This window comes from Acanthopagrus latus, chromosome 23, assembly GCF_904848185.1.
Source record: "Acanthopagrus latus isolate v.2019 chromosome 23, fAcaLat1.1, whole genome shotgun sequence".
Classification (NCBI taxonomy): Eukaryota; Metazoa; Chordata; class Actinopteri; order Spariformes; family Sparidae; genus Acanthopagrus; species Acanthopagrus latus.
This window is the reverse complement of record NC_051061.1, coordinates 10,811,165-10,825,235: the sequence shown is the minus strand read 5'-3', so window position 1 is coordinate 10,825,235 and position 14,071 is coordinate 10,811,165. Positions and strand designations below refer to the sequence as shown.

Here is a 14,071-nt window from a genome sequence, read left to right as displayed (position 1 = left end):
GCTTTTTTTAAAAGAACATCTTCTCGTCCCCACTAATCACTTCGAGTTTGTCTCCTGCGCGGTGCACTGGCTCAGCGTGAGCAAGGCGTGTACGTGCCTGTACTGGATTATTTATACCGAAAAGTGAATCCAAATTTTTTCTGGTTAAGGTGATGCTGGAGTTTATTAATAACAGAATGGAAATAAATTGTCGAACGGGCCCGGTGCTTAGCCTGGAGAGAGAGACAGAAAAGAAGTTCATGTCTGGTGCTAAAATATGTAATATTTTGTCCGACTCGGTGTTCTGCCTCTTCTGCTCCTTCAGAACAGAAGGGCAGCGCTGCGTGGCGCCATCCTTGAAACAGAGGGATTGGAACAAAAGCAACAAAAGCTTACATGTTATTAGCTGGAATATGAATTCAGTGGTTATTACCAGAGGCAGCTGTAAAGACAGCTACAGATAAGCAAAGCAATAATTATTCTACTCCACATTTCCTTGTCTTGTAGGAAGCTAAACTGCCAGCAGACAGAATTACTAATAAATCAAATGTGACAGCTCACAGTGCGTCCTTAACTTTGTAGAATACATTTTGTCTTTGCAGAATACATTCGGCCATGCTTCGCCCTCGGCTAACGCTATCAGAGCAGCGGATAGGAAACTCTGCAACGTGCTTAAATGTCATGTCAGTCCACCGAAAAAAGCATTATATACACATATATATTTAATTGCAAATAGGAGGCGATTAATTCTAAAATGCGATAGTCAGGACTTGGGGAGGGGAGGGGAGGCCTCTAACCAAATGAATCATAATATTTGAACAAGTTTTGAAAGTGCGTGTGCAGTTTGCAGACTGCTTCAAGTGATAGAATGAATTCGGGTAATTACGAAGCTTGACTTTGCCGTCGACTGCAGAGGTGGATGAGCGAGGTCGAGCCAAAGAACAGGATGTCTTTCTAGAGGAGGACAAACAGCCACCGTGAGCCCTCGTCTGCCGTTTTAGTCTCATTTTGTAGGTTTTTGTAGGAAGTGTGAGGGGAGCGTGAGTCACGGAGGGGAGGTTTATGAATATTCTGCTTTTTTTTTTTTTTTTGATTGATCATCAGTATGTTTGGGCAGGAACCGTTTGCCCGCTCGCTGTGCGGTCTTTGAGGTCTGCCCTTCAGTAATGATTACTCATGAGCACATTAGCAGACCAAGAAGGCTCATTACAATATCAAGGACGGCAGCAGATCACACGCCCCTTCAGCGCCTTTGAGCGTCCGTCTTTGTGTCGGGGCTATATGCGGCGTCGGCGTCACGTTACCAATTCGCGGTGTCCCGATCAGGTCGGGCGGGGGGGGGGGACTGCTTTTAAAAGGTGTATTCTGGGGGCAACCCAGTAGCTCAGCTGATAACAGCGTGCACCAAGCTTCCTCTTAGCTGCAGCGGCCTCAGGGTTTGAACTCGCGCCTCATCCTCCAACTCTCTCATCCTGCTTCCTGTTAAATCTCTAGGCTGCTATATCTAATAAAATCATCAAAACACCAAAAAATGAGTGGAAAAATGCATTCTGATACACAAATACCTGTTTAAAATGCAGTCATTTGCATAACATTTCAAGAAATGCGGCAACATTTTGGAGAACACATCATGATTGGTCGTAATGTGGCTGTGTTTCAACATTTCCGCACACTTTCCCAGTAATACTTTTGTACTCGTTTGCAGTGCAGGACTTTCTAATTGTAACAGAGCATTATTACAGTGTGGTTTCAGTACTTTTACTATCTGAATGCTTCCTCCACCACTGGGACGCACATCTGGCCACCAAAGCCCGCCGGTGTCTGCGACGTAAAGACTACATTCCGAGGCCTCTCTGATGGAGGAAGCGAGTCGGGGGGCTTACGGCTGAGCCGGTGCTCACCTGAGAGAGATCAAAGCGAGTTTCCCGGCGCTGACAGATGGAGGAATTTAATTTCTTCGAGGCGCTCTGGTATTAGAATCATTTCACGACTGCCTTAATAGTTGGAGAAAAGTCTAAGATGAGCACGCGGGTGGAGCAGAGGCCCATTGTGTGGATCTTATAATGACACGATGAGGAAGCTTATTGTGAGTTGATGCTCATCTCGGTTAAACTGATTTGGAGTGGAGCGAGAGAGGGCCCGAGGAGTGGACCCGCTCGGAGATTTGGAATGAAGTTTGGCAGTTTTCATTTTCAGGTGATTTCCCGGCACTTTGCGTGCGCACACACTCCGCCCTGCAAACGCAGTTGGCCGAACGGGCAGCGCGGACGCCTACAAATGTACTGCAAACACATGTGACACTGAGAATGAGGGGAAATGAGCGTGAGACGAGAACATAGAGATGAAAGTATGAGGAGAAAAGGAGGGGAGGGAGGAGGAATATGGAGCCGGAGGATAAGAAGGGGTAATTATTGTTCAGATACACAGGGAGGGACGGAGAGGGGCTCTGAGGCAAGACACGGACTGAAGGACATGCTTGTAACGTCTCCCCGAAAAGACAGATAAAACGGAGAGAGAAAAAAGATGGAGACGAAAGAGAGGGGACGATAGCCCTTGGAGATAGAGAGGGAGAGAGAGAGAGAGAGGGGAGGGGAAGAAGCGAGGGACTGCTAGTTGGCACTTTTCTTGAAAAGGCAGAGTGTGAGAAGGAGACGGCGTGAAGGAGGGAAAGAGAGAGAGACTGAGGAGGAGATAGTTAGCACAGTGGCAGAGTGAACTTTTGCCCAGTGCCTGTCAGCGCTCGAGGACGGCAGAGGACGGGTGGTGCGTACGTGCATGTGTGCGTGTGTGTGTCATGTGTATATGTGTGTGTGTGTGTGTGTGTGTGTGTGTGTGTGTGTGCATCCTTGCCTCCTCCTGACAGTGAGGAGGAACATGAAGTCTCTAATTGCTCTGGTGACTGCAACTTCAGACCTCTCCCACAGTGAACTGGAGAGAGACAGGGAGTGGGAGGGAGGGCAGGGTAGCACTGAGATCGGGCCAAAAAAAGACGGAGGGTCTGAGGGACGGGGAGAGGAGCTAAATGAAGTTAGACCAGAGCTGCGTGCAGAGACGCCCGAACGGACGAACAACGGGGATCGGACACCGAATGACGCATCAGATGCAAAAGAAATGCAATACGCCCTGGGTTCCTGCGTATCTCCCAATCTCCTGCTTATGCTGGATTGATTGCATAAGATGTTATAAATGACTTTAGATACCCATTACAGAAAAAAGGACTGGTCTCAAAAGGATATGAGATGGATTGATGTCGTTGTAATGTGTGATGCGATGACATATTTTTGGAGGCTAACCCCGGAAGTTAGCATCGCCCTGGTTCCCTTGAAAAAGCATTCTCCTAACGGTTGTAGTAGGACGGGTGGACCCAAAAGTTAACGGCAAACAGAGCACATTTGAAAGGTGAATTTATTGATCCCAAACGAAATCGCCAGCAGGTAGAGGTGGCGAGCTGTTGTGCGGGTGGAGACGTACGCATGTGGCTGGCTTGGGCGGTCAGGGGGTTGAGTGGCGGTGGCAGAGGTGCGGGGGGGGGGGGGGCATCTGGTGTCCGGTCACACTGGAGGAGGAGAGAGGCTGGATAAAGGATGCTGGCCGGAGAACATAAAGAAAGATTCCTAATACAAATACTCTAGAGACACTGAGGTACTCACCACTCTCATACCGCCGGTTTGGTTGCAGCAGGCGGCGGCTGTCTGAGAAAAAGGGTCTGCGAACCCACCGAGTACTACATGCTCAGAGTCAGACGTTTCCCTCAGGGGCTGGCGGAGACCACAAATGATTGATAATGCTGGATGTTCAGGTGAGCAACAGTTCGCTGGCACTGTCAACTCTGAAGACAATCGAATGTCATTGTTAAGGTGGAAGCTTGTTGGGAAGATGTTGGAAAATCGGTCATTGCAGGTTTAGGGTAGGTCTGCTCTAAATCTTTTGAAATGCAAAGTACACGAGACAGATATATGAATAACTGTAAATACTAATTAATTCAGCAATAGTGGGGAGAACGTGGATTTGCGCCGCATCACCAAAATATCTGCCCACTTCCAAAAATATCCTGCGAACCAACGTTTTTTTAATGATAAAAATGTTTCTTCATCTACATTAAAGTGTTGTGGAGGCAGGTGGATGTGTGTGTCGCGCAGTAGGGAGGACTCACTTCTCGCCTCGCTGATTGAGTGATTCTTCCCGCACCTTGACCCGCTGGAAAAATGATAAGTCCACAGCCCACACCTTCAACACCGACCTCCGCCTCCTCCCAGACCTCCGTCCGGTGACCCTCACTCTCTCCTGGGGGTGATAGGCAAAGAAGAAAAACAGAGAGAGGGGCGAAAGAAAGAGAGAGAGAGAAAAGCGTCGGTGACCACTAGGGACCCGCTGAAATGGCCCCGCTTTGTCACTGTCTCAGACACGCAAGCACACACACACACACACACACACACACACACAGTCTCTCTCTCATATATACACATAATCCGAGCTGTCAGATGTATGTTACACATATATGGATCACACTCAGCCTAAATCCTTCACTGGTGTTTTTCCACTAGCTGTGGTGTGAGAGTGTGTGTGTGTGTGTGTGTGTTGATGTGTGGGCGGCATCTGTCAGGGTGGATGCTAAAACCCTTCCTCTGGCCAATGATAAAAGCTCAGCCCGTGTGTGTGTGTGTGTGTGTGTGTGTGTGTGTGTGTGTGTGTATGTGTGACCACCCAGATGTTTGGACATTAGTTGACTGCTGGTATCTGCAGCTCAAATGAGCCTCGAGGCTTAGGTCATTAAAGAGCAGCTTTAAACTTCTACGCACACACACACACGCGCGTACACACACACACACACACACACACACATGCACACACTCCCCAAGTAGCTGAGTTGGTAGTTTTCTTCTAAAACTCTAGACTGTCATGTAACTGCATCAGCACCCGGTTCACTGACATAGCGGCAACAAGCTCGAGAGATATCAGCTCAGAGAGGGAAAAAATGTTCAAGGGGAGAGGAGGGAGAGAAGAGAGGGGAAAAAAAGAGGCATAGAAGAGAAAGACAGAAGAGGAGAAATAAATGAGGAGATGAGGTGACATACGTGTAAATATGGTGCATCAAGGAGAGAGGAAAAGAGCAAAGACATACCATTTTCTCAGCAATAAAATGTTTTTTTTTGTTGCAAATGACAGATTCGCTGCATTTGGTCGTCATGCACGTATCCCATCGACATTATGTGTATGTGAGTTGGCGAGGCTGCTGGGAGGCCGCTATTTGAGACCGCTTTGGCGCCAGACTGGGTAATTTCAGTGACTGTCGACGGAACAGGCAAACACGGCAGGTATTTCAAGACGAGACATGATGTTTTCATAACCCTTACGGAGAGCGAAGAATAGATCTGTCGCGACATAAAACTGAAAACTAAAACACTGATAAAAGTTGAACCGTTAAAAAAAACAAACAAAAGTTTCAACACGTCCACGGTTCACGGAGACAAACAGTGCCCACGTTTATTCTGGCCATCGCGTGGCCGTGTCTGTCGCGCCAAGTTGGCCGGAGCTTGTGAAGTAGGTTGGGAAGCCAGCTGGGGATCGCGTCTCGGTCACCGCACCCGAGATCCTTACTTGCCAGGGATTCTCTTTAGGGAGCCGGCGCAAAGCTGCTGCAGATGGCGTCAATCTCTGCATGTGTTACACGCTTCTCGGTGAAAGTCCTGCTTGTCTGGTGACTCCGAGCGTGTGGGAAACGGCCACATGGCACTTCACACCCCCCGTCCCCCGTGCCGACAGAGGAGCTGGCAGCGACAGGGAGCGCGACACGGCCGAGGAGCTGAGATCTACAAAGAAAAAGAGGGGCAGAATAAAAGAGTGAATGGAGGGATAAGGTTGCGGCGGTGCGTGCAGTAAAAACAAAAGGAATGCGGCCGTTTCGCACCTTCCAGCCAGGCTGATCCACCCTCGACCCTATATTGTGCTGAAAGCAGAAATGTGTTTGTCTCACACACAGTTCGCTCCGGTGTGCTGACCCCGTGCCCTTACTTTTGCTCGAGGAAAAATGGCTGACACGTCACATCTTGTTATTTGCAACGTAATCGCCCCGCTGATCACCTCGATTACGGCTCCTGTTCAGGGTCAGTTCTGCGCGGCTCGGTGTGTGTTAATGCGCGCTGTACGTGCGAGCCAAAGAAAACGTCTCGCATCTCTTTCGAGAGTGCTTCCTCGGCACACATTTGCTCTTGTAATTCTGCGAGGGGGGGAGCCACATACATTATGATCTGAACCTACACGCGCAGAAACAAGATGATTCATCAGAAACTCGCCAAACCACGGGGCCGTCTCCGACTAATAACCAGTGGGACGTTCCTCTCGCAAATGAGACTTGACAGCACAATTCTGTACAATTTAGTCTGTTGGCGGGGGAGGGCGAGAGAGAGAGAGAGAGAGTGAGAGAGAGAGAGAGAGTGAGAGAGAGAGAGAGAGCGGGTGTGTGTCCTTTTTGGCCCATCCTTTTGGCCGCCTTCCCAGTCAAACTAGTGCGAGAGCGAGTGTGAAAGGCAGCCAGGGCCCCCAGAGAGCCGAGCGCTGTTTAAATGATGTTATCACTATACATTTGTTTCCACTCCATCTGTTTCGCTTACACATTCTCTCACTCCCGCTTCTGCATCCTCGTCCCTCTTTTTGCGTTTCCTCCCCCCCCCGTACATCACAGCTGACATATTAAACAGGGCTGTTTGACTGTCATGTGGATATTTCGCCATGTGAGCCCCTTCGTCATCATGACCAGCGCCGGCTGAAGAGACACGCGAACGCGACTCTGTCCAACCTAACGCCCCCGCCGGCCGTGGCCGCACATCATTTAGCGCTTCGATAAGTCATTGATTGGAACATGCCTACTGGACCTCGTATGGTGTGTGAGTGCCTGTGATAATGGTTTCCAGACCCCCACACTTACTTCACTGGTGTTCTATGCGCAGTCCATGCATGTGTTTCATTTCGTAATTTCACCTCGGTGTGTCTGCTGTTTTCAGTGCAAAAATAGCATGAACCAATCAAACCAAAAGCAGCCTTGATTGCACAGTAAAAGAGAAAAAGATGATGTGTGGGAATAATAAGATTTAGATATCTTATCGAAACAACCCAGCGAACGATTGCGCTTTCCTGTTCGATTCAAAGGACACGAAACTGCGTCCACTCACTATCCAATCACCCAAAACCAGTTCTGAGTTCCTGAAGATGTTGAAATGCTCGTCTGAGTGGCCTTCAGTTATTACTGTGCTCTCACAGCTTTTAAAAAATTTGCCTCTCAGACATCATCCAGGGTGCTCTACATCTTTCTGAAGGTCACTGGGGCTGTTTGTAGCTTGTGAGGAAAACCTGCAGGCGCTGGGATACGGGGGCTGAGAAAGTTCCCGAGTTCACTGCGGTTCTTAGAATTTAAACTGGGTAAAAGACTTCAAGACTGGAAATGTTAGTTTGGATGCCATAATTTTACGTAAAGGAAATCGTAGGTGATTGTTTGGCGAGCGCAACAAGTGAGCGACGCAAGATCCGATTCGGTTTCTTGCGTATTCCTTTCTGCGCTTCAGCACTTTTGGAAAGCACAACATCCAGTTGAATCATAAGTTATCATTTTGCTAGACAATATAAATGAAGTAGGTAGCATTTCAATCACTCGTCTATACTTTTTTTTTAAACAAACAAACAACAATTCATTATTATTATTCCTTATTCATATCAGATACTCAGACACAGATTGCAGATGTACCAGTAGCTCTATGAAAACAAACACATTAGAATGTGAAAGAATTCCAAACCAACCCAAACAGTAAACACAAAAGGATTCAAGGGACGGAGATTTTTCTTTGGCGGGACGTTAATTAGAAGTCAGACTTGCTGCTGATGTGTGAGTAACTCCTGGAGATGTGCTGAATCTGCTTCCCTGCCAGATGTGATTTATAGTGACGCCCAGCTCTCCCACTCCCTCTCTTCATCCCTTGCCCAGTTTCTTATCTCTTCCTCTCTTGCATCTCCACTCCATCCCTCTCATTTTTGAGTTGCAAGTAACTTACAGGTGTCTGTAAAGCAAAGTCAGGCAGATGGAAGGGGGTGTAAAAAGGAAAAGAGACAAGTGCGACAGACAAAATCAGTTATTTTAAAACGCAGATGTATAGAGGTGTAGAAAATGGAAATACTCAAGTAGTCAAGTAAAGTATCTCAAAATTGTACTTGAGTAAATGTATTTAGTTACATCCCATCACTGGTGTGTCTTTAGTGACTCTGTGCACCAACGTAGTGGAGTGGTAAATAGCAGGTAAATGGTGTGTGTGCTAAAAAGGTACGGCTAAACGTTATTTTTAGTATTTTTTTGTTGGTTGGTTGGTTTAAATATGCTTCTTCTAATAATACTGTTGCATCTCCCTCTTTCTGTGTGCGGCACATGAAGGGATGTGTGAACATGTGTGTGAGGATGCAGTCATCTGCTCCATTGTCCTTGTGTCCAAGTGTGTGTGTGTGTGTGTGTGTGTGTGTGTGTGTGCTCGTGTATATTGTGCTTGCACATACCTGAGCTTGCCAACCTGCAGAGATGTGATCCCACATGGTGCAGTAACTGCCAGGCTGTATTAATATCAATGGAACCAGTTGAGCTGCAATGACTGACCTTGGTTGTGCTTTAGCTAACGGTGAGCATTGCTATGCTACCGTGTCAGTGGCTTGTAGGCACTGCCTGCTATTTTTTTTTTCTTTTTTTGTCAAGTAAATCATGTGACAACTACCTATGAAATTTAGACCGTTATTTATTTATTTATTTTTTAACTGTGCATGTGCCTATTTTAATTCCCAGGTTTCAGAGTCTCTGGCCTTGCCCCTGCACCACGTCATTTTCCCCTCATGAGACCTTAACAATCGCCGCGATCGACTGCCTTTCTGCATTTCCCATTGAAGTCGAAACCTTCTTTGATACTGAGACGAGCACGGCTTGTCTCTCTGCTGTCCCCCCACGAACTCTGACATTTCCTCGAGGGAGGATTTAGCCTTCGCACATCCAGAGAGGAGTGTGTGCGAAAGGAAGAGGGAAAAAAAAAAAAAAAATAAAAAACAGAGAGAGAGGAAGAGCAGAAAAGATACAAATTGCTGTTATTTAAACAAATGGAATGATGGGAGAAGGGGAGAAGCTTTCCTTTGTTCCTTTCTTCAGTTTTGTGGGTTTCCAATGGTTCTTTCTTTTTGTTTTGTTTTTTTCTTCTTTCCGCCGCTGCCATCTTTGAAGTTGGAATATAAGATGAAAGACTAAGCCTGCTATTATCACTGAAATGGTTTGCGAAGGGTGCGCTCGTCTTGGCACATAGTTCTGTCACATCTTGCAATTCCCCCTGGCTCGTCCCGTCCCTCTCGCATCAGACAGGTCGATAATGACATCAGAGGAGTAATTATTGCAGATGCGTTATTTCCTCTTTGTTTTATCGGATAGCAGAGTTCTTAGTTGAATATGCTTCAGTTTAAGGATTAATCGTGATGTAGGCCCTTCTCAAGTTTTCTCAAGGCTTTTTTTTCGAGCATTGCTGGGCTGTGACAGCTCACACTTGGAAGCCGCTCAGTAACAGACAAACTCTTGTACTGATAAGTGCTGAGCAGCACCGCCGCAGCCGCTTGGGTTTACATGCCTGCGCAAGGGCACCTTGATGGCTGCGAGACATGAGAGCATCCTGCGTCCGCCTTCTCCCCGCCTGTCGTTCCCTACCTGCTCCACGGACTTCACTGCTGGTGTAAAAAAAAAAACAACCGCACTGTTATTGTACTACTGCATAATGTTTAGTCTTAATGTTTGGTAGGTAAACTCACTGGCGAGTGTCCTGCCCTGTGTCTTTTTTTTTTTTTTTTTTAAATCATTTTGTTGTAGTTGGCATTCTGGCAGGGGGGGAGACTTGGCAGCTGCGCTCACACTGTGCCCTTCACAAGTAGGCCGATAATCAGGCACATTAAAATGAGGGAATGGCCGTTTTACTCCGATAAATGGCGGTGATGAAAATGAGAGCACGGGTCAGCGCTGTGGAGAGAGCCTGGAAGCGTCACAAAGTGAGCCGGGAGCCGCGTACGGTAGCCGGCGCCGTTGCTACGCCAGGCTGATGCATAATGCAGAGCAAAACAAATGTTTGACGTGTTCTGAGGGACGACAGGGAAATGCTCTTACGTGGCCCTGAGGTGAAAACGAGGAGCAGATATGAACTCTTTCAGTACAGCGTGTCATGTAGTGGGTCCGTCCCACCCCGAGCCCTCTTCTTGTTGTTCCAGCACAAATTAGATTACTGATGCCAACTTTATCTGCATGTCCTAAATGTAGGGTGCTATTATTGGCATGGCGTTACAATAATAACTGTCCCATGAACAGCCCGACATATACAGATTCTAACTCGACGCAAAGCTAGCAAGTGGAACGTGCTGAGAATACGTGGGCTGTTTGCTTGCTGACACGGTGTGTGCCAGTTTATGCAGCGTGGCTAACGTTCTGATAGGAGCAACCATAAACAATCATTCCTTAAATTGCTGTTCGCTGACTATGGTAATCGCGGAACCGCCAAGATTAGTTATGATTGGCCCCTGCACCTTTTTGAAACTGCCAATTTTGTCCCCATCGCTTTTTAAAAAGTATATCAGTTAAAAATGTGCTAAAAAAAATAAATAAATAAATAAATGCTTGCACCAAGAAATGCTCCCGTTGATGCACCATTACACTTTTTTTTTTTTTCACCCATGGTTATGTACTCTGTCCTCTGATTTAATCTACACTGTCTTATATTGTTACGTCTGAGCCCTTATAACCCCACCGCGCCTCAACACAAAGTGACCCACCCCATCCTCCCTCTCGTTTGACGGCCCTGTCATGTAGCGTCATGCCGTCTACCGCATCATGTTTTTATTTATTTATTTATTTTTTTACCAGGTCATGACAGCCGCCTCCAGTCGAGGCCAGCAGCTTGGCTCGTCATTCTGCTTCATCTGCTTCTTCAGTGCCCTTCCTGGCCTAACCAAGCATGAGTAAGCCCAAACGCAAGAGGGGATACGGGGACGAATTACCAGCTTCCTGTTGCTTCTATCTGTGTGTGTGTGTGTGTGTGTGTGTGTGTGTGTCTGTCCTTAAGTTACTGCAAAACTAAAGGAGGAGAAGCTGTTGGAGACAGGTGTGAGCATGAATCCGAGTGCAATTCACCGCGTTTTGTGTGGAGCGCTTTCAAAAGGAGGTCCGGGTACGTATGTATGTGCCAGGCGAGTGTGTGCATGTGCGAGCGAGTGTATGTGTGTGTCAGGTGGTAATTAATAAAGACAGGAACATTGGCTTTCCTGCTGCGCTTGACGTGCCTACAAGAGACTTTTCCACCAGGCCAAACACTCAGACTCGCACTCAAACACACACACACACACACACACACACACAGTGGAGATAAAGACAAACTTATTTCAGCCAAGTGCACCACGGCTAAACTTTCCCACCGCCAGTTGAAAAAGTGAAGTTGGACTTCAATTAGCCAGCCAAGCTCGCTTGTAATTTCAACGTCCTAATTTTGTGAGAGCCTCACCTGAAGGTAAGCGATACGGAAAAGGTGCCATGCATTATTGAGTCCCTTCTTCTGCTTCATTTCAGTCTTGCAGCGCATGTGGATTAATATTGTAGCAGTCTGATAAGGACAAAAAAAAAGAAAAATGGAGGACCGGAGAAGAGACAGTGAGAGAATAAGGGGTGTGGACTCAGCGCCCTCGGTGATGTGCTTTGCTCGCCCTCTTAGCCCTTCAGAAAAAAAAGTTCTAAACAAAGTTGTAGACATATAACGGAGCCAAGTGAGGGCAGAACCACTTAGCGGGACGTGGACTTGCAGGGCTCAGCACTCACTGCCAGCTAACCACCGGCCCTGCAGTGTTTGTTCCACGCTCGCTGCGTCGGAAGCAATCCGAATTTTATCAAGTGAACCGGCTGATAGAAATATGCTGGAAAATGACCGCTTGTGGCGATAGAGGTGATATCTTTCAGAAGCCCATCTCTCAGTTTTTAACCACATAAATGACGGGACAAAAAAAACAAACAAAACAGACCAAATGCGATACAGAAGGCAGAAGGTCACCACTCGCATAGCTTCAAAGTGAGGAGAGAGGGACGGTTGGAAGGAAAGCAAGGTCGAATGAAACGGGGGCTGGACTTGAGTGTGTGTGTGTGTGTGTGTGTGTGCGCAGGATTCTTTCTCCTCTGTCAGTTTGATTTTAATGTTTAATGTTCCCTTTGAATTTGGCAAGACCATTTGATAACGGCTGGCACTCACTTTTAATAATGATATAATAAAGCACGGTAACCTTCAGAGTGATCTTCAAACACCAGCGGAGATTCTCCACGGACAGAAGACAGAGCTTGATGATAGTTTGCTTCAGTAGTCGAGCTCGTGTTATATATTCCTTGGATTTAGGCGATTTAGTCCAACACAACCAGAAGGGCTTCAGTCTGTCAGTCAGTGCTGCTGTCAGTCAGTCAGTCAGTCACCCTGTATCCCCGAGCCAGCGTGCCTCGTGCCTTAAACATGGGGAGGTGGAGCTGACTGACTGACTGGCTTTGGTGTTTGGCGGCTGGTGAGGGAGCAGGGGCTGAGAAGTGGGAGCTGTCACAGCAGCTCCACCGAGCCCGGGGTAAAATTTAGGCCACGGTAGCACTTCCTCTTCCTTTGGCGTCGGCTACGGCTCACAAACATCCTCTGTTGATTTGCAATAGTGCATTTGTGGGACGCAGTGAATGCCAGATAGCGTTTCTGCAACCCTGCAATAGAGTATGTACAGTGAAGCAGCATGTACGTGGGTTGTGTTAGCCTTGAAGAGGAAAAACATCAATATGAGGGGAAAAAAAGGAACTCAGGAACTTTTTCCCTTCATTCTGAAATCCTGCATTATCATACATGCATACTCATTTCAAGTAATATGCAATACAATTTGTTAGAGGTGTAATATGTAAGAATTGTCCAGCTGTCGGCTTCATATCATCAGAGTAACCACCAGCTGCTGCTAACATAGCTGCCTTAGCTGGTTAGCACAGTTAGCCGTGCAGCTAGCAGTTCTGACCAGGGGACTGTAGCTGATTTTTCGGGCCGGGGCTATCTGGTTAGCATCTCTGCAACACATTACATAGGCATCATAATGTCAGAACCACTATTTATTGTCTGTTGGCGATTCAACCTGGATGTGGAAGGATCATGTTGGCTTTGCTTTACTTATGGAAATCTGCAACAAGCTATTTATATATATATATATATATATATATATATATATATATATATATATATATATATATATACACACACACATCACTGTGAACTTCTTGATTGACAGACAAATCAAGCAATTAGCCTTATTAGTACGGAAACATTCTGAAAAATGGAAAGTCTACAAGTTAAAGTCAGAATCGATGTTAGCCACGTTGTACTGTTTTATGAACACAACATGACTGCAGTCCGCATATAAAAACTGACGTCAGCACGCAGTCTGAGGTCAAGGCTCAAATATTTTGCTTTGCGATGTAATGCACTTCAGATTCAAGATTAAAATGTGCTATTCAAGTCAGCTTCAACACCACACAATGCAGAATGAAGAGCAGTAAACAGAGAGACAGAGAAACCTTCACCTTTCTGCTGGAACATTACCATAACAAATAGCTGGATCACAACCTATTAATAATTCTTTTTGTTCTTAGCGTCTGTCTCCGTCTGTCTGTCTGTCTCACTCCTCGCTCTGCGTCGCCTCATTCATCCGCCGCACTCATCCCGGCTTGTCTCTTCTCCTTTCATGAAACACCTGTGAAGCTCTGGGATCCACTCGCCACGCCTGCAATTAGAAGGCATACATTCAGGGAGCCCGAGCAATCACGGGGTAAATCGATTGCCTGACAGAAACCGGCACGCTTGAAAGAGAAGAGAAAATCTAAATGTTGAGGCCATACCCGGGAGGTTTGAAGAGCAGGCAAATCAAGCCTGTGTACGAGCGAGAGGCATCTTTCACATGTGCGTCATGGTGTATATACACTGAAATGTTCCGGACATTTAGGGCACATTTATCATCAGAATTTGTGCATCATTGGTAAAGATCATTTTGA

The 14,071-nt window shown here is 46.8% G+C and overlaps 1 protein-coding gene and 1 long non-coding RNA gene across 7 annotated transcripts in view; one reads left to right on the top strand and one right to left on the bottom strand.

Moving 5' to 3' along the window:
• The window catches only part of cacna1ia (calcium voltage-gated channel subunit alpha1 Ia), a 159,999-nt gene that overhangs the window by 53,742 nt on the left and 92,186 nt on the right, over positions 1-14,071 (top strand). The gene's annotated exons all lie outside the window — the stretch shown is intronic.
• On the bottom strand, positions 3,455-4,234 carry LOC119014464. Its single transcript, XR_005072974.1, has 3 exons — positions 4,133-4,234; positions 3,630-3,808; positions 3,455-3,535 (listed from the first exon to the last, which is right to left on the bottom strand). It is a non-coding gene; the product is annotated as an uncharacterized LOC119014464 (long non-coding RNA).